General features: G+C 44.1%; 2 pseudogenes; one reads left to right on the forward strand and one right to left on the reverse strand.

The window, feature by feature from the left end:
- The first annotated feature begins 379 nt into the window (after positions 1-379).
- Positions 380-3,587, forward strand: LOC133892235 (uncharacterized; annotated as a pseudogene).
- A 10,494-nt stretch (positions 3,588-14,081) lies between these two features.
- On the reverse strand, positions 14,082-25,202 carry LOC133892024 (uncharacterized; annotated as a pseudogene).
- Between the last annotated feature and the right edge of the window lie 293 nt (positions 25,203-25,495).

Raw genomic sequence — 25,495 nt, forward strand, 5'->3', positions numbered from 1 at the left:
CCCGTTGTTGTGCGAACACACACTTGGAGTGCTTCAAATATAACTGGTGGTGTTGGAGATGCTGCAGCACCAGGTGCATGTGGTTGACATGTTCGGCCTCCATTTTACTGTAAATAAGAATATCATCGAAGAAAACTAAGATGAATTTACGCAGGAAGTCTTGTAGTACCTCATTCATGTGTGCTTGAAAAGTTGATGGTGCATTGGAAAGCCCAAAAGGCATGATGAGGGACTCATAGTGATCATGATGTGTAAGGAACGCCATTTTTGAATGTCGTCTTCATGCATTCGGACTTGATGGTAGCCGAAATGGAGATCCAATTTTGAGAAATTAAAAATTGAGCACCGTGTAATTCATCCCAGGGGCAGATTCACCTGTATGGCGAGGCATGGCGGCTGCCATACCTGCCGGCTGGTGGACCTCCCCTCCCCCAGTGTCTTGCTGCCGGCGTGCCGCAGCATCGCAGCGCAGCGGCGTGAGCATTGGTTGATGCCTTGACGGCCGACCTGGACCTGGGCCTTGTGAGCTTGAGGCATTGCCTTGTGCTTCCCAGTCGCAATAGCCCATGGGCCATGGCCATCCGATCCATGTACGATGTACCCAACCTGGACGCGAAGCGACACACCGCGGCACCACGCGAGACACGATGAGCGATGGTCGGCGGAGGATCCCTAGGCGAAGGCGGTGAGAGATCATCAAAGAAGTGAGGATCGGAGCACCGGAGCACAGAGAGGCAGAGTGGAAGGGGCGCTTGCCACCGCGACCACTCCGTCTCTGCAAGATCGTGGAAGAGCAAGCAGCTGAAAGGGAGCACCGTCCCGCTGCCGAGGGCTAGCTGTTGGCTATTGCTGAAGGTGGGATGGGGAAAAGGGGGAAATATTAGTAAATTTGAATTGGCTAAATGCTCTAAACTAGAAGTCTAGAACGTTGTGCTAGTTCTGACTACAAATCGTTTGCAATTGTGCTCATGTTTGATACATTTATTTGATTTTTGTAGTTGTGGGCTTGAAGAGATACTATAGCACAATTTCTGGGCCAAGTACCGGCACAGGCGGAACTGCTGCCGCACCAGAACAAGAACAATCTAATATTGTTGCACCTTCACAAGAGGAAAACGATGGGCACAATAGTGCTCTAGAAGCACAGCTTGAACAATCACCGGCACAACAACCGCAAGCACAAAGTTTACAAGTAGAGGATGGTGACTACATTAAAGAGATCAACCAAGATCATATCACTGCAGATTCGGGACTTCGGATTCCAATCGAGAATTTTCATCCTGACATTAGAGATCAAGTGAAGAGAGCTTATTTGTTGAAAGGTCCCACGCAGCCTATTGGTCATAATTTTCCTCGCAAACTTTATGGAAGTAATGACTATAGGTCCTTTTGTGAAAGATGGTTTACAAAATATGATTGGTTGGAATATAGTGTGTCCAAGGATGCTGCTTATTGCTTTTATTGCTTTCTTTTTAAAGATCAGCCATCCAATGGTCAATTTGGCCATGATTCCTTCACAAAATTAGGCTTTAACACCTAGAAAAATGCATATAAAGCACTTCCTTTACATGTTGGTGGCATCGACAGTCATCATACAATTGCTAGGAAAGCATGTGAGGACTTTAACAATCCAAGGGCAAGTGTGGCAACTAAGTTGCGAAATTATAGCAAAGAGTCTAAAATGAAATATAAAATCCGTTTGATTGCTGCTTTAGATTGTGCAAGATATCTCCTTATGCAAAGTCATGCTTTCCGTGGGCACGATGAATCTTCTTCCTCTCTAAATAAGGGAAATTATTTAGAGATGATTGATTGGTATAAAGACAAGAAAGAAGATGTGAGGGATGCATTTGATGAGTTATGCCCAGCTAATTGTCAAATGCTTGCTCCAAGTATCCAGAAAGATCTTGCACAATGTTGTGCCGAAGAGGTCATTGAAGTTATTATGGGAGAAATTGGGCATGGTTGTTTCTCCGCCCTTATTGATGAATCCCGTGACATATCAATCAAAGAGCAAATGGCCGTGATTGTAAGGTAAGCTATTGATTATATATTCCCGTTTTGGATCATTCAGTCCATTGTTTTTGTAGCATTAACTAATTAATAATTGCAGGTTTGTGAACAGCAAAGGGAAGGTTATGGAGAGATTTTTGGGGCTACAACATGTGAAGGAGACATCGTCTGATGCATTAAAGAAATCTTTTGTTCAGATGCTTAGTATGCATAAATTACCAATCGCTAGGCTACAAGGACAAGGATATGATGGGGCATCCAACATGACAGGTGAATTTAATGGGCTACAGAAACAAATTCATGATGATAATCCGTATGCTTTCTATGTTCATTGTTTCGCACACCAGTTGCAGCTAGTAGTTGTTGCAGTCACTAAATGTTGTGTTGGCATTAAGGATTTCTTTGAGTATGTCAATTTGATTGTAACCAACACTAGTACATCTTGCAAGAGGAAGGATATATTAGCCGAGAAGCATCACAAAAATATTTTGAATAAATTGGAGAGTGGAGAGATTTTTTCAGGAAGAGGGAAGCATCAACACACTAGCTTGGTCAGACCTGGAGACACTAGATGGGGCTCGCACTATACTACATTACTCCGTATTGACTTAATGTGGGATGTCGTGCTACCAGTTTTGACCTTTGTGAACCAAGATCAGCGCCGTGCAACCAATGCGGGGGGTTTGGTAGACATAATGGAGAGTTTTAACTTTGTGTTCATTTTGAAGATGATGCTGAAAGTATTTCGCATAACAAATGAGTTGTCACTTCTCTTGCAAAGGAGAGATCAAAATATTGTTCAAGCCATGTCATTGCTTGTTGATGTGAAAGCACGATTGGTTGACTTGAGGAACAATGGTTGGGAGCCACTATTTGCTAAAGTTCAAACATTTTTTGATGCAAAGAAAATTGAAATACCAAATATGGATGCTCCAAGACCAAGATAGGGCCGATCAAGGCAAGAAAAGGGGATAATGATCACTGAAGAACATCATTATCGTGTCGATACATTCTATGTTGTTGTAGATGCTACAAACACAGAGATGAATCATCGCTTTAACGAGGTTTCGACGGAGTTGCTTGTATGCTTTTCTTGTTTAGATCCAAGGGACTCATTCTCTAAGTTCGATGTCGCCAAGCTTGCACAACTTGCGGAGATCTATGATGCAAACTTCTCAAATGCTGATCGTGCAACTATAAAGGATCAATTTGACACCTTCATTATTCATGTTAGAAGAGTTGATGATTTTATTACTTGTCATGATATTGGAAGTTTGGCAGTCAAGATGGTTGAAACTAAAAGACATGTGGTCTTTCCATTAGTGTATCGCCTCATTGAGTTAGCATTGCTCCTACCGGTGGCAACAGCTTATGTGGAAAGAGTCTTTTCAACTATGAATATTATCAAGACTGATTTGTGCAATAAGACAGTAGATGAGTGGCTTAATGATTTGATGATATGCTACACCAAGAAGGAGATATTCAAAGGACTTGACGACAGGAGAATTATGAAGCGTTTTCAAGCCATTAAAAATAGGAGAATGAATTTGCCTCGGTCTCCTTGTCGTAGTTAGTGTTTTAGTGGTACGTTCAATTACTTTTAGTACTCAGGATTGGCTTTTGGTTTATGATGAATTATGGTATTTAAAACTCAATCTGACTTGTATTCTTTGGGTCCTGTTTTCATCCAATTACTACCTATTATTTTGTATATGCTTGCTTTGTGAGTTCATTATATATATTAGTAGTGCTAGTTCACTATAGGTAGATTTTAATCTGGATCCGCCACTGATTCATCTAGCAGTTCCTCGACCACCGGAATAGAAAATTTATCCTTGATAGTGCAGGCGTTCAATTCCCTGTAATCCATGCAAAACCGCCACGTACCATCGGCCTTCTTGACCAATAAGACTGGTGAGGAGAAGGGGGAATGGCTGGGCCTGATGATGCCTTGCAGGAGCATGGCGGCGCATTGTTGTTCAATCTCGTCCTTCTGTCGAAAGGGATAGCGGTACGACTGAACAACGACCTGGTTGGTACCCTGCTGGAGGCAAATGCGGTGGTCGCACCTGCGTTGTAGAGGAAGCCCACTGGGTTCGTGGAAGATGTCGCTGAACGTGCTGAGAAGAGGCATGATGGCCTCGGATGCAGCCTCCTCGAGCGCCATGAGGGATGGATGCCGGGATCGCTAGACGGCCGCAAGTTGGATTGGCAACCCTGAATGGATGAAGGCCATAGTTAAGTAAGCGAAGTTCCACTAGATATGTTTGGAGCCATTGGACACCGGGGACGACATCAAGCCCCTCTAGAGGAATGACTAGAAATGGCACGGTGAAGATGAGGCTGTCGATGTGGAACGTTTCCTCCGGAATGGCGCCCAAACATGGCAGGTGGTTGCCGTTGGCGACCTTCGACAATGCTGTACGGTGGTTTAAAGTCAACCTGATGGCCGCATGGCTACTGATGAAATTATGAGTGCTTCCCGAATCGATCAAACCAAGTAGGCGGTGACCCCTTATGAGAAGCAGAACTTGCATTGTACCACCTGACCTGGGTCCGAGGATCGCAAGCAAGGACAAGGATGGTGATTCCGAACCGTCGGTGGAGGGGCCCTGCGGGTCGTCGATGTCCATATCGTCCTCCTCAGCAACCTCCAAAAAGAAGAGACGTTTGCAGCGATGGTCGCGGCCCGTGTACACTTCGTCCCAGTTGTACCAGAGGCCCTTCGCTCACTGCTCGGCGTACTGTTCGAGCGTCAGTTGGATTCGGCGGAAAGAAGCAGTCGGTGTTGCCGAAGGCGGAGTGGTCGTGGTGACCAAAACATGTGCCCCTGTTGAAGATGATGCACGCTGTACTGTAGAGCGCGTATGGGCAGGTGCTGGAGGAGATGGTCCCACAGAACTCAGTGTTGATGAAGTCGTCGAAGATGGAGTATTGCGGAGGAAGCGGGCACGGCTACGGCCAGAAGAGGGAAATTTGCTCATTTGCCATCCATATCAAGTGGCAATTCTCGTATGACATACGGGCCCCCTGAGCCTATCCATATGGGGCCGGTAGCAAATAGGATGCCACCCGGTGCTAAGGGTGGAAAAAAATCCAAAGCCCCGCCAGAAGATGTGCCACCCTGGTGCGCCTCCTGTAGCCACAAGAACTGGTGTTCCTCTGCTTCGCGTGTGAAGCTGATGACCTCTAGAAGATCCGAAGGTCATTCGCGCCGCACCTCCGCTGCCAGGGCACGTGATAAGCCTACGGTAAAAATTTCCAACTGCTCGGCGCGGTGCATGTGCGTGTTGCACGACAAAAGGCGCTAAAATTCCCGGGCGTAGTCGTCCACAGTGCAGGCGTCTTGTTTGAGATTGACCAATTCGCCGAGAGGACCTGCGTTCTTCTGATGCGTAAAACGCTGGACAAAAGTGTCATAGAAATCTTCCCAAGAAATCCAAGCGGCCTCCATCTGCCAGCTATCCAGAACTTCCTGTGCCTCGCCTCGGAGGTGAAGCCCGACCATCTCGACTTGATCTCGACTGGAGATGTGATGCAAGTGAAAATACCGCTCGCACTAGCGCAGCCATAGGAGAGGATCCTCCGTGCCATCATATGTGGGAAGCTCGATGCGTGGTGGTCGGGGTTCATAGCGGCGTCCAGCCTCAGTGTCACCATGGAATCGCTGGTCGGGAGAGGGCCACCGATAGGGTCCCGTTTCCCACGGGCCGTTTCCCACCGATAGGGCCACGAACGGTTCTCCGCCCTGGGATGCAAGGGAAAACCGCATGCATGCGTACTGGGCCAATGTTGTCGGAAGCAGTGGCGAAGTTGGAACCAAATTCTATGACCTCTCTTTCTCCTTCTTCCCTATTTTCTCGTCCTCCCTCCTCCACCCCTTTATTTTAGTGGAGCTCCCGCTAGATCCGCCGCTGACCCAAAGTCAGAGCGCGGCTAGCGTGTGTTGTATCGTCAAGCGTGGCTTGATTGTTCTTGACTGTAGGAATAGCTAACTTAGGCGTCACTTTTTCTGTTAGCCTATGACCGATTCTCCTGTAACCTCTCTAGTCTCTAGCGCACATTAACTAGCACTATGGCTTTCAGTTACTCAACAAACTGCTATAACATTTGTATAAATATCTGATGAGATGATCAATACATATCTATTCCATCTCAATCCTCCTTCATTGGCGATGGTGAGGTGTTTGGCCAATGCCGACTGAAGTTCACCGATGGATGCTTCAACGGAAGATTGGCGCTCGTCAGAAGTGGGTTGGGCCAAGGTCGCAGGATTGAGCGAATTTGATACCAAATTATTACAAGCTCGCTCGAAGGCTCGTATTTTTGCTCGCCACCCTGGACAGAAGAGAGGATTCGTCGATGTCGTTGTTAAATATTATGCCTTAAAATTATAGATAGAGTTCTAGTCGGATACTTCCTGAATATGATTTATAAATATACGTCGACCCATATTTGTAATCTGAGCTATCATAATACAAATTTATCTCCTGTGATTTGTTACCACTGTATTGAAGGGTGTTTCCACGTTAAATCTTATATCTTTTAGATCAAAAATTTCTAACAAAGTGATATCAGAGTCAGATCGCACGAGAGAAAAAAAAATCGGATCGGTTCGGTTTCGTCGAATCGATTTCGCCGTTGCTGGTCTGCTTCGTCACGCCGCTTCACGCCGTCGCATCTGCGTCGTTCTGCCGCGCCATCGGACTTCGTGCCCCTAATCTTCGTCGCTGCTCACCTACCTTGACGCGCGTTGCAGCAGTTCCTTCCGATCTACGCGCCGCCGATCTCCGCTCGGCCGCCGAGCTTGCTGCTCTCTGTGCTGGCGTGCGTGCTTCGCCGCGCGTCGCCCGGCGTTTCCCGCACGTCCGGATCCAGCAGCCGCGTCCCCAACTCCGCCCTGGATCCGGCCGCCCGTGCCGTCAGCTCCCGCGCCGGGCCACCCCGGCTTCGCCTCCTGCGCTGTCCGCCCGTTCCCCGTGGATCCACCACACGACCTAAAACAAAGACCCGGCCACAGAAGATCAAACGTGCCTCGCGCGCGTCATCCAGTCAAGCGTCGTCGGTTTGGATTTTTCAAGCGGTTTTTGCTTCGCGCACGCAACAAAGCGTACCAGGAATTTGTGCGCTGTTCTTTCTTTTGGCCGAAAATTTTCACGTGCATCCGATGGTTTTGCTCTTAATTGAGTTTAAATTGGAGGATTCTGAGTGTAAAACAGGAGATTTTTTTATTAAATATTACAACATTTGGTATTACAGATACAATATGGTGTTGATGTCTTTACTTATTCAAAAGTGTTTAGTATGAAAATTTTTATACTCCGTTAATTACACGTTATATCTCAATCCAAACTATTGTTTTAAAGGAGCAGTTAAATACTATGTCATAGGATTCATATTCTTTTATAGCTGTCAATTTAGTGTATGTAATGGTCACACATATAATTTGCTCTTGTAAGAATATTTTTTTGTTGCGTTTTTTGTTTTAGGTGGAGCATATATGATTTAATGAGATGAGTTCTTCATTGAAGATTTTATTCAGCAACACATGTGATATTTTGGCTTATGCTTTTGATGATTGAGCGTTGTTCTAATTTGGATAACAAGGTCAGTTGTACAGATTCAGACTTTTGTTGCAGTTATGAATTCGTAACAAGTGGTATCAGAGCCTCAAAATTATGCCTCTCATTTGTTAGATATTATGCCTCAAAATTATAGATAGAGTCCTAGTCAGATACTCTCCGAACAGGACTTATAAATATAGGCCAACTCATATACTTGTAACCTAAACCATCATAATACAGATTTGTCTCATGTGATTTTTTACCTCTGTATTAGAGGATTTTTCCACGTTAAATATTGTGTCTTTTAGATCAAAAATTCCTAACAGTTGTCGCAAAGAACGGAAACAGAAATAGGGTTGTACTAGGGATGGCAATGAACCTGGTGGGTACAGGTCCCTGGCGGATTAAGCGCCCGGTGGGGTCGGGTGCGAAAGTAAAATTGCACCTGTGGGTCTGACAGGTCGGGGGCCCGATAAGGTGTGGGTCGGAGACGGATTTAAATTTTCATTCGTGGGTGCCCACCGGGGACTGAAACAGCCCACCTTATCAGCCCACCTCAATGAAAAAACGCAAGTGATTGCTCAATCCCCAATCTTCTCGAGCGCTTGTACTCTCCTTCAATCCTCACCCTGACATCTGCCATCTTCGGCCGCCGCGCCGAGTCCTCCTTGGTGCAGGCCCTCGTCGGCACAGGCCGCAGGGGTGGAAGGGCTAGCCCGACGTAGCCAGCGTAAGGGCTGGCGACGCCGCGGCCGGCGCAAGGTGGAGGGCGCGACAGGCATCACCTCCCCAGCCAGCCACCGCCCTTTCGGCAACACCTCGACACAACGCAACCACGACACCATGTCGGCACGCCACCCCTTTGGCTTCGTCGGCTCACCGACCCTTCAGCCTCGCCTCCAATGCTCTATGCGACCACGCTGGCAAGTCGCCCCTTTGTCCTCACTGGCTTGCCATCCACGGCTCCACTCCGGCATGCCGCCCCTCGTTGTTGGCCGTCCGCACCAGCGTTGTCCCCTCCAAAGAGGCGGAGAGACTGAGAGAGAGGAGGGGAGCTAGGGAGGTGATGGGGCAGCAGTGACTGGCATCAAGCCGAGACGGATTTGGAAGAGAGTAGGGGGAGGGAAGAGGATCATAAGTGATGGGGCGGCGAGCTGGGGAGGTGATGGGGCGGCTGGCGGCAAGCTGGTGAGGTGACGGGAAAGAAGAGAGGGAAAGAAGAGGATCAGAGGAAGCTCGACCATGGTGGACTGGATGAAGTGACGATGGATCTGGATCTCTCGAGCTTGTGCTGCAATTCGGACTCGATGGGTACCTGTCGGGTTTTGGGTCCCCGTCAGGTTCAAGCGTGGGGGTAATTTTTAACCCGATTAGTGATTCAGGTGCAGATTGAATTTTAATTTTCAGGTTTCGTGGCGGACGGATTTTAGCTCAATCCACACCCAACCTGACCCGACGCCATCCCTAAGCTGTACGGAGCCACTGGCCTTTGATCGGTAGGTGCCGCCTGGAGAAGTGTTTTGCGGCAGAATTAGCTGCCTTTTCCCTTGAAGTTTTTTACTATATATAGATGTATACATGCTGAAAAGTAATCTGCTAATTAGCTAACTAAAGAAGGTACGATACGAATTCTAGCCGGATTCTGTTGCCGTGTACTAATCGGCTGCTAGCTCTTTCCTTTACTCGATCCGATTGTGCTACTTCCTAGTTTTCCTGGAAACGTATACATTGTCAAACGTATCAGTATACATACCCTTTGAATAGTATGAGACATTCTTAGAAAATCTAAAGGTAAGCTTGCCCTATTATGTGGGGGAGATAGTTGCATATTTTCCATTAGTTTATCCCACTCTACAACCTCATTAAGTGTTACACCCTTTCTGAATGCGATTCTAAGCTGCTGATCCATCCCATACATCAGCAACCCAAGCATCTTGGTTGTGCGCATAGCTGAAGAGGGAAGGGAACTGGGTGGCAAGAGAGGAGTCTCCATGCCATTTGTCTTTTCAGTCTGACACAATCCCCTCTACCTACAATCCAGCTAAATGCGCATAAGATTCGTTGGGCTGCCTCAGGCTTCAGCTAAGAAAAAGAAAGGGAAGGAAAAAGAGATATAGGCCGTAGAGAAATGTTGATTTCGGCCTGTTACCATTTTCCTTTTTGTTTTTGCTTTTCCATTTACTTTTTCTATCACAAAATATTACAAAGGCTTTTTGGCAAACCGGAGAATAATAATTTTATGATGGATGAATCTATAATTCATGATATCCCTCAAGTAAGTGGAAGCGAAAATGAGATCCTTACCACCCCTTTCGGAGTGGATGAGGTTAAAAGGGCAATTTTTCCAAATAGAGCATAATAAATCTCCAGGTCCTGATGGCTTCCCTGTCAAATTTTACCAAGTTTTCTGGGAAATAATCAAAGATGATCTCATGGCTTTATGCAAGGACTTCCATCAGGGGAATTTATCTATTTTCAGCCTGAACTTCGGTGTTATTACCCTGATTCCTAAAAAGAATAATACGCTGAAGATTCAAGAATATTGTCCGATATACCTCCTTAATGTCAGCTTTAAGATTTTCACTAAAGTCGCCACTAATCGGATTGGTATGGTGGCTGAAAAAATAATGAGCCCCTCTCAAACTGCCTTCATGCATGGTCGAAACATAATGAATGGAGTGATAATACTCCATGAGACCATTCATGAGTTGCATAGGAAAAAACAAAATGGTGTAATTACGAAAATCGATTTCGAGAAAGCTTATGACAAGGTTAAATGGTCCTTTCTCCAGCAGGCTTTGAGAATGATAGGTTTCTCAGCTCAATGGTGTGACTGGATCCAAAGCTCTGTGTTCAGTGGCCATGTAGGAATTAAGGTCAATGATGAAGTAGAACCTTATTTTTCAAATACAAAAAGGTTTGAGACAAGAAGATCCCTTATCGTCCATTCTTTTCAATATTGTAGCAGATATGCTTGCAGTATTAATTTTAAGAGCAAAAAAGGATAGGCAAATCACTGGAGTGTTTCCACACATGGTTGATGATAGCTTATCTATTCTGCAATATGTAGATGACACTATTATCTTCATAGATCATAATATCGAGCAAGCAAGAAATATGAAACTCTTACTATATGTATTTGAACAACTATCTGGGCTTAAGATTAACTTTCATAAAAATGAAATCTTTTGCTATGGGACTACTAAACAATGTGAAGACCAGTACATACAATTATTTGTATGTGATATTGACTCTTTGCCTTTCAGATATCTTGGCATTCCGATGATTCACAGGAAGCTAAGAAATAGTGATTGGAAGGGGGTCGAAGAGAAGTTTGAGAAGGTACTGAGCAGTTGGAAGGGGAAACTTATGTCTGTTGGAGGTCGATTAGTACTTCTAAACTCAGTACTAAGTTGTCTCCCTATTTTCATGATGTCCTTCTTTGAAATCCCCCAAGGTGTACTTAAAAGACTGAATTATTTTTGGTCTAGGTTTTTTTGGCAAGGGGATAACATTAATAAGAAATATAGACTTGCTCAATGGGACATCGTCTGCCAACCGAAAGATCGGGCTGGATTAGGAATTACTAATCTCTCGGTCTTGAACATTTGCTTCCTCAGCAAGTGGCTTTTTAGACTTCTTAATGAGGACGGGGTTTGGCAACAAATGTCCAGGAATAAATACCTAGGTGGTAAATCTATCACTCAGGTTGATGGCAAACCAGAAGATTCTCACTTCTGGTCTGATCTAATGAAAGTGAAACATGAGTTACTCAGATAGGGGACTTTTCAGGTTAAGGATGGATGCCAGACTAAATTCTGGAATGATATCTGGTTGGGAGTTTCCCCTTTGAGTAAATAGTATCCGTCATTGTATAATGTGGTTAGAAAAAAGCAAACCACAGTGGCGGAAGTCATGTGTTCATTACCGCTTATTCTCTCTTTTCGTAGATCTATTATTGGGGATAAACTAATTGCTTGGCATAATATGGTGTCCAAATTGTTACATATTCAACTATGCAATGGACGGGATACCTTTAATTAGGGGCTGCATGAGAATGGAGTATTTTCAGTTCATTCTATGTACAATCAAATGATAGCTCTACCCATTTCCGCAACAGCAAAGGGTCTATAGAAGCTTAAACTTTCATTCAAGATCAAGGTTTTCTTGTGGTACTTATGTAGAGGTGTTATTTTGGCCAAGGATAACTTGGCCAAAAGCAATTGTAAAGGTAGCCTCAAATGTTGTTTTTGCAATCATAACGAAAGCATTCAACATCTATTTTTTTAATGTTATTTTGCTAGGTCCATTTGGCATATAATCACTATTGTCTTGGGAATAAAGAAACCTAGAAGCATCGGCCATATTATGAGATATTGGCTCAGATCAAGGGTAGCTATGAATAGATCGCTCCTTGTAGGCGTGGCTGCTATTTTTTGGTCCATATGGCTATACCGTAATGATATTGTCTCTAATAAAAAAAAAAGCTACTATGACTATGATGCAGGGAATTTTCAGGTGTACCTTTTGGTTGCGCTTCTGGAGGCTGCTACAAAAGGAATCAGAAAGGGAAGATATCCTGAAGGCCTGTCACTGTATGGAGGTGGTGACAATGGAACTCTTCGTCAAGAATGGATGGCCGCATAATTATAGGCTACGAGTTTAATAATTTTATAATCTTTATCCTTTGGTTTCATCATTTTGAACGTTGTAATAATGAACTTAGGTTGTATGCACTGAACGATGCAAAAAGCCGGAACTTGTTTCCTTTATCTAAAAAAATTTACTTTTTCTTGTTGTTTTCTTTTCTTAATTCAAACTATCATATATATATATATATATATATATATATATATATGTTTTTAACTTTTACAAAAAAGTTTAAAATATTTTTTTCACTCAAAGTTGATTTTCAAAGGTTTTAAACAAAAATTCAAATTCAAATTTCAAATTTCAAATGAATTCAAACTATTTCCCTTATTTTTCTTTATTCCAAAAATTGGAATGTTACATCACCCCTATCTCTTCCTCCTCACTAACTTCTTATTCCTCAATTTCATCTACAAAACTAGCACTCCTAGCTTGTTCCTTTTCTTCATCAAGTTTATATTTTCACCAATATCCATCCCATCTCCATCCACATGAATACCACAATCAACAAGTTTTAACTAATTGAGCATTAGAAGCAATGCATATTAAATTTAAATGCATAAAGGAGTCAGAAGATGAATCTTTTTGAGAGCTCTACCTTCAAGAATTTTAATTTTAACCAACTCCTCTGCCTTCTTCAAAATCTGTTTGCCCTTGTCTTGTAGTCTAGCACTTCTACTGATTGGGATCTGAGGTCCCCATTGGGTATTTTTCATCCCTTTAATCATTCCTAGCAATTATGAAGAAGATTACTGTAGATATTATCATGCATGGATGCTGGACCATTTGGCACTTCAGAAATGCAGAGATCTTCAGACAGGAGAACTCATCTGTTAGGGACATGACGATGCATGCACATCATAAAAGATCTTCAACTTCATAGGCATCGTACCAAAGGAATGCAGCTTGACTTTCTCAAGGGTTGGATCTCTCATAGATCCTAGCTCATAGATGTATTTGGTATTTCTTTTTATTTATGCTTTAGAATTCTTTCTTTTTCTTAGGTATGTGATCTTCTTCTTGAGAATCACACCCTAAGCTTTTGTACATAACAATTTATTTTTAGTTAACACGTGACTTGTGGCCATTTCTAAAGTTGAGCTAGAGAAAAGGTACAACTCTGAGTGCAAAATAGGAGCAACAATGACGCATAGGTTGCACTTCTGATATCAAAAAGAGTATTACGCTGTACGTGTAAGTCAAGGGGAGTCGCAACATTGGCACCGATTCATTCTAAATAAAATATGAACACTCCGGTACATATTAGGCTCTTAAAAGTATTGCATCTCCAGTTGTGGAAGCGGAAAAAGCATAAAACACAAATAAGCCAAAATAACAGTTTTTGTTTTCCAAGGAATTAAAATGTTACAGAAACATGACACCGGATACAACCTGAACCAAATAAGAAGAAGACTTTTACGGTATACCTAAATGAGTGCATGTCGTCTATTTTCTTCATCCGGTGGTTTAGATTGACCCAATGATACTCTATCGCCCACCAGTGTCATAGGTATCATTAAAGAGTATCATGGGTATCATAAGGGTAGGATTGAAAAAAAAACCATGATAAACTTGTAAATTATATGTTTAATTAGGAAAGGTCAAAATATTAGTTTATTCCTCGGATAAGCTTTCACTTATTCTGTTCATTTCATTTATTAGGGTTTCCATCCTCCGTCGCTGGTATGGGTGACGAAGGTCCGAAGTCCGGTCAGTCAATGACGTAATTACCCCTAAGGGTACCAAGATAATTACAATAATACCTACTAAAATGGATGGTTGGATCACAACAATGATACTCTCCACCATTTAGTATCATGGTGTATTGTAAAGGAAGAAGTAAAGGAAAAAAACACACAATGCACCCCTACACCCCTTACAACAAAGCACTGGGGTCGCCAGAAATTATTTTATGGAACCACAGGTTGGCTCCTATGAAAACAATGAAATAACTAGGTGCAAAATAGGAGCCTCCGTTCATACATGCTAATTTAGTTAATTAGTTGTATGATTAATGCCCTCTTTTGTAGGTCTTGATTGCGTAAGCTGTTTGTACAATAGTGAAGACGAAGATGCCGATGGCACCAATGGACGCTGCAGCCATGGCCGGGTTTCTCAACTTGTTGAGCTTCAGCCAAGAGATGGCCTGGAACAGGGGGGAGCGGAAACGGCTGTCCAGCTTCCAAGCCGTCTTCTGGAGGTAGTTCTCTTCTGGCCGATGAGGAGAAATTTCACACATGAGGTTGGAGATGCTGGTGGCGGCGGTGTCGTCGTTGCGCAGATTGTTATCAATGATCCTCTCCCTGCTCAGGAGCGCCACGTCCTTGACTTCGCTGGCGAGCTTCGACAGGAAGATGCAGTACGAGGTGACATGCTTACCCTTGCCTTGGTTGTATTGTTCCAGCACCATCAAGTTGAGCAGCATCGTCAGCGTGTCGACGTTGATGGTCAAGGGAGGGATCTCTAGCCTGCAACAGCAGCCGAGATTCACGTCCAGTATGCTGCACGCACGTATGCCGTCGAGCGGCCGCCGCACGAAGCTCACCGCGGCCTTGTCGACGTAGTACGTCGCCCTGTGCCATTTAACATAGTTGCCAGGGAGCCTGGCATTTGCCGTGCCGTTATTATTCGGGAACCTCCAATCTAGGCACTCACAACAAAGCCTTGAGCAGGCCAGCAGGGCTGGGGGCCGCACAACTTTTGTGGTTGCACTTCTGGTGGTGTGGCTTGTGTTGGCACACCTTGCCCTTGTTCCATCATCGAAATTGGTGATGGCATGCCTTGACCTTGTGCTGCCTGCTGTGGTGGTACACCTTGTCCACATACCGCCGTCGGATCTTGTGGTAGTATGCCCGGCACTTGTGCTGCCAACGGCGGTGGCACAACATGCTCTCGTGCCGCCGACTGAGCATGTGCTAGGTTAACGCCGCAGGTAATGCCTTGCCCTTGTCCGCGTACACTGCTGGTAATGAGCATATGTACGAGGTCCAAGAGATGCTGCCAATGCGCCTCCGGTCTCTGGACCAGTTGCAGCACCTCTTGCGATGGTTCAACGTACTCCTGGCGTTGCAGTTGGACACAGACACACTTGCACATCAGCTTTCTCAGCGGCAACGCAATAGCCTTAGCATTGCCGATCAGCTTCCAATACAGACTTTCGAGGACGTCGAACGGTATCTGGTTCTCGAAGAGGTAGAGAACGTCGCGAACAACATCGGATTCTTTAATAATACGCAAGAACCTCTCCACGTGGTCGTGGTCGTGGACATTGTTAATATTCTCCGACATGATGACCGGCATGTTGAGGAACTGATGCAGGATGTAGCATCCGTCGTGCACCAGCATGTCGAGGAAGTCTGGGCTCGTCTCATCCAGGCCATCACCTGGGTAGAAACCACTCGCCGTCGTCCTTTTCTCCTTCAATGCGTCAACCAAGTCTTGTTTTTCCCGCACCTCGGCTCCGTGGGCAAGCAGGAGAAGCTGTAAGCATTGTTTCTTCTCATCGTTCCTGTCCATGCCACGATCAAGATAGTATTTGCCGATGGCCACGTGGCGGGGCGAATATTCGTCCTCTTGAACTGAACGGATTGAACTCTCCACCCTCTGGATTCTGGGGGCTGCAAATTAGAAATTAGTTAGAGTTACCCTTAATGTTCACCCATTAATACTTGGGTAAGCACTTAAAATTAATTAAATATATTTAGACATATGGAAGGATTTATATTTCATTTAAAAAGATAAACGTGAAAGTTTATGCTTAATTTGTCGTGTTCACCCGTTTCCTTTTTTTTTAATCTGTTCACCCATTTTTTAATTGGGTGAACGTTCACCCTTGAGTAACTCACGGACGTACAGCAACTTGCGCACCGTTCCGACATGACCCCTCTTTCCTTTTTTAGAATTTTTTTCCCTCCACATCTTTCTATTTTTGGAAATTTTTCTAAAATACTTTTCTATCCAAACTTTTGAAAAAAAGTTTAACTGAAAACTTTTTTCGCGCGCTAGCAGGTAACTTTTTGATAAACTTTTGTAACAAAATTTGTCCATAAAACTTGTACTGTAAAATTTGGGAAACGTGGGTCATCGCTGGTGGATAAGTCATGCTAAAAAAATTTGCTCAAAAAGTTTGGGTCAAACGTTTGGCTCAAAAGGTTTTGAGAAAAAAAATTAACGAAAAAAATTTTAGCTCAAAAACTTTAAGGAAGGAGGAAGCCGATTCGGACACAAGTGAGCTGTCTCCTGTGGGCTCCGTGGGCCGTCACGCGCGCTCCTGTGAGCTCCTGTGGGCCAGCTCGCGCCCGAAAACGGAATTTCAGTAACTCTCATTAGAGGAATAGTGAACGTGTATGAGTAAAACGAATTTTTTTGTGTGCCTTGTATAGTAGTAATAATCAGCAAGTAAATCTATCTTCTATTTATGGATTCTATTCTATTAATATATAAAAATAGGTCGTACAGAAAGATAGGAAAAAAAAGTAGAAGTTACCAAAAATCTAGAAAATCAACATCAAAAGTAGATTTGTGATGCGTGGGAGATCATGTATTACTTAATCATAGATGTAAATTCTTTTTTATACAAACCATATATTTGCAACGTGATCTTGTGTGCACATCTTTTAATGGCTCCTATAGCTTTCCATCTGTTAAAAAATCTATTTGTTCCAGAGCAGTTACCCACGTACGTACTATTTCGATTGTGCATGTACAAAATAACTAAAACTTACAAGTCGTCTTTTTTTTTTTTTTTTGCTAAACAACAAACGTTTGGTCCTGGCAGCTCCATCGACCAAAGCAGTATGAACATATATCACCATGATCAATATTCATAACAAATAGTTCCATTTTTTGAGCAAGACAAATAGTTCATTTCACTTGTGTTTTCAAAAACGGATTTGGTCATGGCTCAATATTTAACTGCTACATTGAAAACAAGTTAATTTGTGTTAGAAAACCTAGCAGGTTATGTATGAAAGTGGGTCCGTCTCGAATCCTAAGTAAGATTGGAGTCCAACTCTTAGGGGTTTTAGTTCTTTATATACAGGGGGAGACCTCTCATTGTAACATACAGAAAAACAGATCAATAAAGAACAGACAATTTTTCCCATACGTTTGTGTCTCCTTTTGCAATTGTTCTCTCGGGGAACCATTGGACTATGCTCGGTAGCAACAGTTCCTCAACACGTTATCAGCACAAAGCTCTGCTGGAGAACAAGCTACTGGAACGACTCTGCCCACGACCGATCTGCACTGCATCGACATCGTCATCAAGCGGGCAGGTCTTTGGCCTAGCCTATATGCCCTACGCGGCACAAATTATTCGCAAGAATTGAAAGGTACGATCGATTTGGTACGTACCCTAGCCACTACTGTTTTGCATCAAATAGATCTGAAATCGCAGCACATGAACCGTAGTGAATCGCATGAACAGTAGCAATTCTTCTCGTCGAATAGATCGATTCGCAACAGTAGTCTTCGATCTAGATCTCGACGGCAACAGTATGCATACGGGATAAGTCCCGAACATCACAATATCGAGCACATGGTTCGACGGTGGGGCCCGCAGCCGTCGACCACCACGCCGCTGACCTGCAAACTGGCGGTTTTCCCCCTGCAAGAAACCGGGGTGGCTCGAAGGCCACCGCCACGCATCGAAAAAAAAGGAGAGAAAACGGCGCTGCCCGAAGCGGCACCATCGCCGCCGCACCGGCCACGGCAGGCCTCCGTGGGCCACCGGCGCCGCCCCGCATCAGCCATGTCGGCGCCGTCACGCAGTCGCCTCCCCGCGCGTCGCGCTTTGCGCCGCCCGCATGCGGCCCGAACCGCGCGCCCGCATGAGCGCCGCTGCAAGGCACCGACCTCCCCGCCGCCGCCTCGCCTATGCCGCCGGTCGCGCCGCCGCTCCCGTACGAGCGCCATAGCGCACCGCGCCGCCGCCGTGCGCCGCCCGAACCGCGGCACCGCCCCGCCGCCGGCTCCGCCGTGCGCCGCTCGAACCGCGGCACCGCCCCGCCGCCGGCTCCACCGTGCGCCGCCCGAACCGCGGCGCCGCCCCACCGCCGGCTCCGCCGAGCGCCGCCCGAACCGCGCCGCCGCCTCGCCACGCGCCGCCGGGACACGGTGAATTGCAGCAATTCAATTTAGCAACATGATGCAACTTTACTAGTAGTAATGTTTGCATTATTAAAAAAAATGTAGATGGCTGGCATCACGAACAAGGAGTTCGCTGAGCTGAGTGCTGATGGCCGCAACTATCTCACTTGGGCATCGGATGTCCGGATCGTACTTGGAGCAAAGAGGCTCCGCGCTGCAATTGGTCTGGGAACAAGCAGTGCAACAGTTCCCACGAAGGATGAGAATGATCAAGCACTTCATTTTCTCCGCCATCATCTCTCTCCCACTCTGAAGGATGACTACATGGCAGTGACCAACGCTAAGGCACTATAGAACGCATTGAAGGACCATTTTGAACGCCTTAAGTACACCATCAAGCCTCTAGCAGAGCAAGAATGGGTCCGGCTCCTTTTCTACGACTTTAAGCATGTCAGAGAGTACAAATCCGTGTTGCACCGTATATGCACACTACTGTGTCTCTGTGGGAAAGAGATCACAGAAGAGGATAAAATTGAGAAGACTCTCTCCACTTTCCACCCGAATGCGGCAGAATCCGCACGCAATCACCGTCAATCAAATTACAAGAAGTATTCAGAATTGATTGATGTGTTGCAACTCAATGAAGTTCATGACGAAGTCATAAACAAGAACTTCTTATCCCAGCCGCAAGGAAGGAGTAGTGGACTAGAAGTCAATCAACTCTCTTTCAAAGCGCGCAAGATCCGCAATACGAAGCGGGAGAAGGGAGAAAAGAAAGTGGTGACAGGCAAAGTCAAGCCTAGTGATAATAACGGCAAGACAAAGAAAGAAGTCAAGCCTTATGGTGAGCAAAACCAGATAAGTGCGGTGTTTGGGGCCATTGGTCCCGCATTTGCAAAGCACCTAAGCATGTTGTGGAAGCATACCGGAAGAAGAAGAAGGATCAACTAGAAGCACACCTCACCATAGCAGTGGGGATGGAAGTGGACAAAGCACCAGTCTCTGAAGAGAAAGCATATCTCATGGAAGTTGATAACACTTCAGAACTAGTAGTGGAAGACCTCCCAATGGATAATGCAGAGGCCTCCACTTTGCCTTCTTCCACTGCCATAGTAGATGCCGAAATGAATGAAGCGGAAAACAAAGCCATTGAAGATGAAGTGGCCAGATGTTTCGCAGACTCTATCTAGAATTAGAGTAATTAGCCATTTATTTAGTTAGTTGCTGAATTTAGGAGGATTGAATAAATTTAAGCTCTAGAAGAGCGGAACTTAGCTGCAAATAATTTTTCGATAGTATATATATAAAGTATTTAGTCTTTGTGCGGCTTTCTTGCATGTGAATGATTGAATACTTTATTTATAGAATATGTGTGGCGCCCGCATGGAGGAAGTGTGTATTGTGGATAGTGGAACCATAAATACAATCTTAAGAGAAAAGAAGTATTTCCATTCTATCAGAAATAGCTCTGGAAAAGTGATGACTGTCACTGGTAGTGATAAATGTATAGTTGGATCTGGAAGAGCCACAGTCACACTACCTATGGGAACTACTTTGCACATTGAAGAAGCATTGCTGTACCCTGAATCTACAAGGAATCTCTTAAGTTTTAAAGACATTCACGCTAACGGTTTCCATATAGAAACTGGTGAAGAAAATGATAGGGAGTACCTATACATCACTAAGCGTGATAGTGAAGAAAGAATATTAGAAAAACTTCCCTCCATGAGCAGTGGCTTGTACTACACTCGTATTAGGGCACCTGAAGTGTTCACTACCTTAAAGACTGTATTCCGTAGTGCGGAATTATTCTCCCTATGGCATGATAGATTAGGTCACCCTAGTCTTAGAATGATGAGGAGCATAATTACTAACTCACAAGATCACGGCATAAATGTGAAGAATTTTTCGAATCATGAAGATTTTGTATGCCCTGCATGTGCTACCGGGAAATTAATAGTGAGACCATATGTCTTGAAGGTACAGGATGAAATCCCTGCATTCCTCGACAGAATATAGGGGGATATCTGTGGTCCTATTCAGCCGCTTTCTGGCCAGTTTCGGTACTTTATGGTGTTAATATACGCGTCCTCGAAGTGGTCGCATGTATGTTTATTATCTACACGTAACCACGCCTTTGCAAAGTTGATCTCGCAGATCATACAAATCAGGAATAATTTTTCGGATCATTGAGTGAAGTCCATTAGAATGGACAATGCTGGAGAATTTACTTCGAAAGCGTTCGATGATTATTGCACTGGCATGGGGATTAAAGTTGAACATTTTGTACGGCATGTCCACACCCAGAATGGACTAGCCGAAGCACTGATCAAGAGAATAAAGTTCATTGCTAGACCGTTGTTGCAGCACTGTAATTTGCCTGCTACATGTTGGGGACACGCAGTTTTGCATGCAGCAGCCCTCATTAATTACAGACCCTCCTCTTACAACATCCATTCACCTATGCAACTAGTGCAAGGGGTGATCCCGAAGATTTCCCATTTACGCAAATTTGGATGTATGGTTTATGTGCCGATACCGCCGCCACAGTGGACTGCTATGGGGCCTTTGCGAAAAGTTAGAATCTATGTCGGTTATGAGACTGCATCCATAATCCAATATTTAGAACCAGCAACTGGAAATCTGCATACGGCCCGCTTCGCTGACTGCATTTCTGATGAAAATAATTTTCCGTCATTAGGGGGAGGAAATAAACCCTTAGATGAGAAATGCCAGGAACTTATATGGCAGGCTGAAGGAATTGCGGCACATGATCCCCGCACTAGTGAAGCAAATGATGAAGTACAGAAAATCATCGACTTACAGAAATTAGCAAACAATATGCCTGATCATTTTTGTGATTTGAAGAGCGTGACTAAGTCGCATGTGCCTGCACGCAATGCACCGGAGAGGGTGGAAGTACCCAAAGAAGGTACCCCTCATCTTGTCCTAGGAGCTCCGAAAAATAATAAAAGGACAAGAAATCCGGTTATTCAAGTCCCAAATAGCCGGAGATGTCTGGCGAAAGTGGGAAATGAGAGCTTACCATAGCCCATCACAAAAGTGCCCCAAAGGAAAAAGAAGGGGAGCCAGTTGAGACCTGGCGATGGTATGGATCCTCAGAAAGTAGGCATACCAGATTTGAATCTTCCCACGCAGGAAGAAACCAACGAAAATGCGCGCGCTGAGATCGATGCTGGTAAATTAAAGGCCCTTGCCCCAAATCATGAAGAGCAAGATGAAGAAGCACCTGAAAGTGCAGCCCATGATAAAATAGCAATAAACTATGTGAATTCAGGGGAATCCTGGAATAGAGCAACCATGATAGTCGACACATACTTCGCAAATAAAATTGCCACAGTCATAAATCATGACCCTGAGCCTGCATCGCTCGCTGAATGTAGAATGAGGTCAGATTGGGAAGACTGGCAGAAGGCAATAACAGCTGAACTGTTGTCCCTGAACAAAAGAGAGGTCTTTGGGCCAGTATGCCGCACACCTCCCCACATCAAACCAGTGGGATACAAGTGGGTTTTTGTTCGTAAGAGGAATAAAAGGAATGAAATTGTGAGGTACAAAGCACGACTAGTGGCACAAGGTTTCACTCAACGACCAAGCGTTGATTATGAAGAAACCTATTCCCCGGTGATGGGCGGAATTACCTTTAGATATTTAATCTCGATAGCAGTCAACCTAGAGTTGAAAATGAAGTTGATGGATGTTGTGACCGCATATCTTTATGGGAGCCTAGATTTGGACATTTATATGAAGGTACCTGAAGGAATACCATTGCCGAATCAGGATAGAGGAAATAGACACCTTTATAGCATACAATTGAAGAAGTCGTTGTATGGGTTGAAACAGTCAGGTAGAATATGGTATAATCGTTTGAGTGAATTTTTTGAAAAACGAGGCTACACAAATAGCACAGATTGTCCCTGTGTATTCATAAGAAGGTCCCAGAATGGATTTTGCATAATATCTATATATGTAGATGATCTGAATATCATCGGTACAGAAGAAGATATTGAAGAAGCAAGTTCATACCTGAAGTCTGAATTCGAAATGAAAGATTTGGGTAAAACCAAATTCTGCTTGGGCCTGCAGCTAGAGCATGTGGCAGATGGAATCTTTGTACATCAGTCAAACTACACTCAGAAAGTGTTAGAGCGGTTTGGTTTTGAAAAAATCATTTCCTGCTAAAACTCCCATGGTCGGAAGATCATTACAAGCAGATCAAGATCCCTATAGACCTAGAGAAGAGGGGAAGGAAATATTGGGACCGAAATTCCCATACTTAAGTGCAATAGGTGCACTGATGTATCTGGCCAATTGCACTAGGCCAGATATAGCATTTGTGGTAAACCTACTTGCACGGTACAATGCAGAGCCCACTAAAAGACACTGGAAGGGCTTGAAGGATATTCTGCGCTACTTAAAAGGTAGCAAAAATCTAGGCCTGTTCTACAGAAAGAATCAGGATCTAAGTCTTGTTGGATACGCGGATGCTAGGTATCTATCAGACCCGCATACAGCGAAATCACAGACTGACTATGTTTTCTTATGTGGTGGAACTGCAATATCCTGGAAATCGTCGAAGCAAAGTCTTGTATCTACTTCGACGAACCACTCAAAAATAATAGCTCTATATGAAGCCGCACGAGAATGCGCATGGCTTAGAAGAGTGATCAATCACGTCCAGCAGTCATGTGGCTTGAACACTACTAAAGATAATGCTGCATGTGTCGCACAAGTGCAAACGGGATATGTGAAAAGCAACTTAACGAAGCATATCAACCTCAAGTTCTTTTATGCTCATGAATTGCATAAGATGAATGAAATAAAGGTAATGCATACCAAGTCGTGTGAGAATCTTGCAGATTTGTTCACTAAGTCTCTCCCTGCATCTAGTTTTGAAAGATGTGTTCGTGGCATTGGGATGATAAGGCTTAGAGAGTTGCACAGTTCAGGGGGAGATATTTCACATAATACCGATAAGAAGAATTAAATCTTAATCAAAAAGATTAAGTACCCAAGGTTAATCATGAAGATTACTTGAAGCATTTGGGTGAATTGTACTCTTTTTCCCTTATATGAGTTTTCCTGAAGTTTCTCATGAAAAAGGTTTTTAATGAGGCAATTCGTGTGACCATGTCGCGAGCTATATACTCTTTCTTCTAATTTTTCCCACTGGGTTTTTGGGGAGTTTTGATGAGACATATGCATTCCGCGAGAAGTGCCCAAGGGGGAGTGTTAGGAAACCTAGCAGGTTACGTATGGAAGTGGGCCCGTCTCGAATCATAGTAGAATTGGAGTCCAACTCTTAGGGATTTTGGTTCTTTATATACAGGGGAGACCCCTCATTGTAACATACAGAAAAACAGATCAATAAAGAACAGACAACTTTTCTCCTACACTTATGTCTCCTTTTGCAATTGTTCTCTCGGGGAACCGTTAGACTACGCTCGGTAGCAACAGTTCCTCAACAATTTGTACTACATCATAAGTAACAGTATTCAATTATTCCGAATAAAGATGGTAAAAGTGAACTTACATGGTCTGGCGTTGTTCCCTGAAGCCTCACTTTCCGTAGGAGTAATCTCGGTCCTGCTAGCGCCTTGGCATATATACCAACGCAAAAAATTGTTTGGTGAGTCTCGAAATTCAACAAATATTGAAGAATCATAGAATATGGTTACGCCAAAATTTCCGAAGACCACGGTCCGAACTGTTCCATTGACCTGCTCAGTACGTAATGAGACAGATCATATCATGCATAATCATCATTATTCAGGACGTATAGTCCAAATGGCTACTTTCTGGAACATTTTTATTCTCACCTTAACATTTACCAGTATATGAAACTTGTCAAGTGTCGTTAGATTAAAAACAGCCGTCCACCAAATCCTACCCCCAGTGGTGGCAGTCTCAACCACCGCCTGCTGCCACCGCCGGTGGTTAGTTCATGACGCTCGTTGCTGTAGTAAGGTGTATTTTGTAGCGTTGCTTCTGGAGATGTCATCTTGATCCGGGCGGCTAAAAGAGGTCCCTTGGTTGGTATTTTGTTTGTGCCCGGTGCGTTGTCAATGGAATCGATGAGGAGGAAGATCAATCCATGGTGCAGGGCGCTAGAGTATTGCCGGTGATCAGCCGATACGTAGTTCGTGCTTATTTCTAGTTAGTAGTGTCGATTTTATTAGTTATCTCCGTGAGGTGGGAGCGGGAAGAACCGGCTGCACGACTCGACAGTAGGCTGGTGCAGGAACATGTTTGGGGTGTTCAGGCATTATGGCTAGCAAAGAATAAGCCTGCCTTTGAGGGAAACATCCATAGAAATCCTAGTAATGTGATTTTTATATTACGAGAGGAGATGACATGATGCTATGCACGCAAAAGAAGCTCCTTCCAGGCGAGGCAAATGCTAGACATCGCTCTTTATATTGTTTCTAGGAGTTGGTGGTTCTATCGGCTGACACTCGTTAAAGTTTTTAGTTTGCACTGTAAACTTTTGTTATTGATCTAATGAAAGTTTTGTGTTTTTTCTCTAACAAACATTTACTGGTATATTATAAATAAATTAATTCGTACGTCGAAATAATATTCAATTATACAAAATTAAAATGACCAAAAGTGGACTTACTTGGATCCAGTGTAGACGCAGTATCCCTCGTGCTAGAGCCTAGGCATTACAATGCAAAATTTTGTGAGTCTGGAAATTCAGTAAGTACGTACTAAATAATTGGTGATAAAATCTACCAAGAATATTCACATATCCAAGCATGTCACACAAACAAACATCCAAAATCCAGCAAACAAATTCGTTGGAACTTACCATCACCTAGCGCCATCGGTATAGAGGCAGAAGGTTTGCAAGGCAGCTTCCAATGTAGCACGGCTAACAAGGTTATATATAGTACTTATGTGCATGTATCCATGAGTTCTCACAACAAAAGGTGAAAAATTGGCAAGCTTAATTTGGTTTTTTTACAGGGATGGCCATCCCGTTCCTTTTCCCTTCACCTATGAGTGCTTACAAAGCGTCCTCTTATTAACTACTTTATTGCTGTTAAAGTTCTTTACGTTATTAAAGTTTGGCATGCTTACAAAGCATAAGATTCCAGGTCACTTTGCTTTGATAACTATTTACAACGACAACTAATCTTCTCTTTGATGTTGAT

Source organism: Phragmites australis, chromosome 15 (genome assembly GCF_958298935.1).
Source record: "Phragmites australis chromosome 15, lpPhrAust1.1, whole genome shotgun sequence".
Classification (NCBI taxonomy): domain Eukaryota; kingdom Viridiplantae; phylum Streptophyta; class Magnoliopsida; order Poales; family Poaceae; genus Phragmites; species Phragmites australis.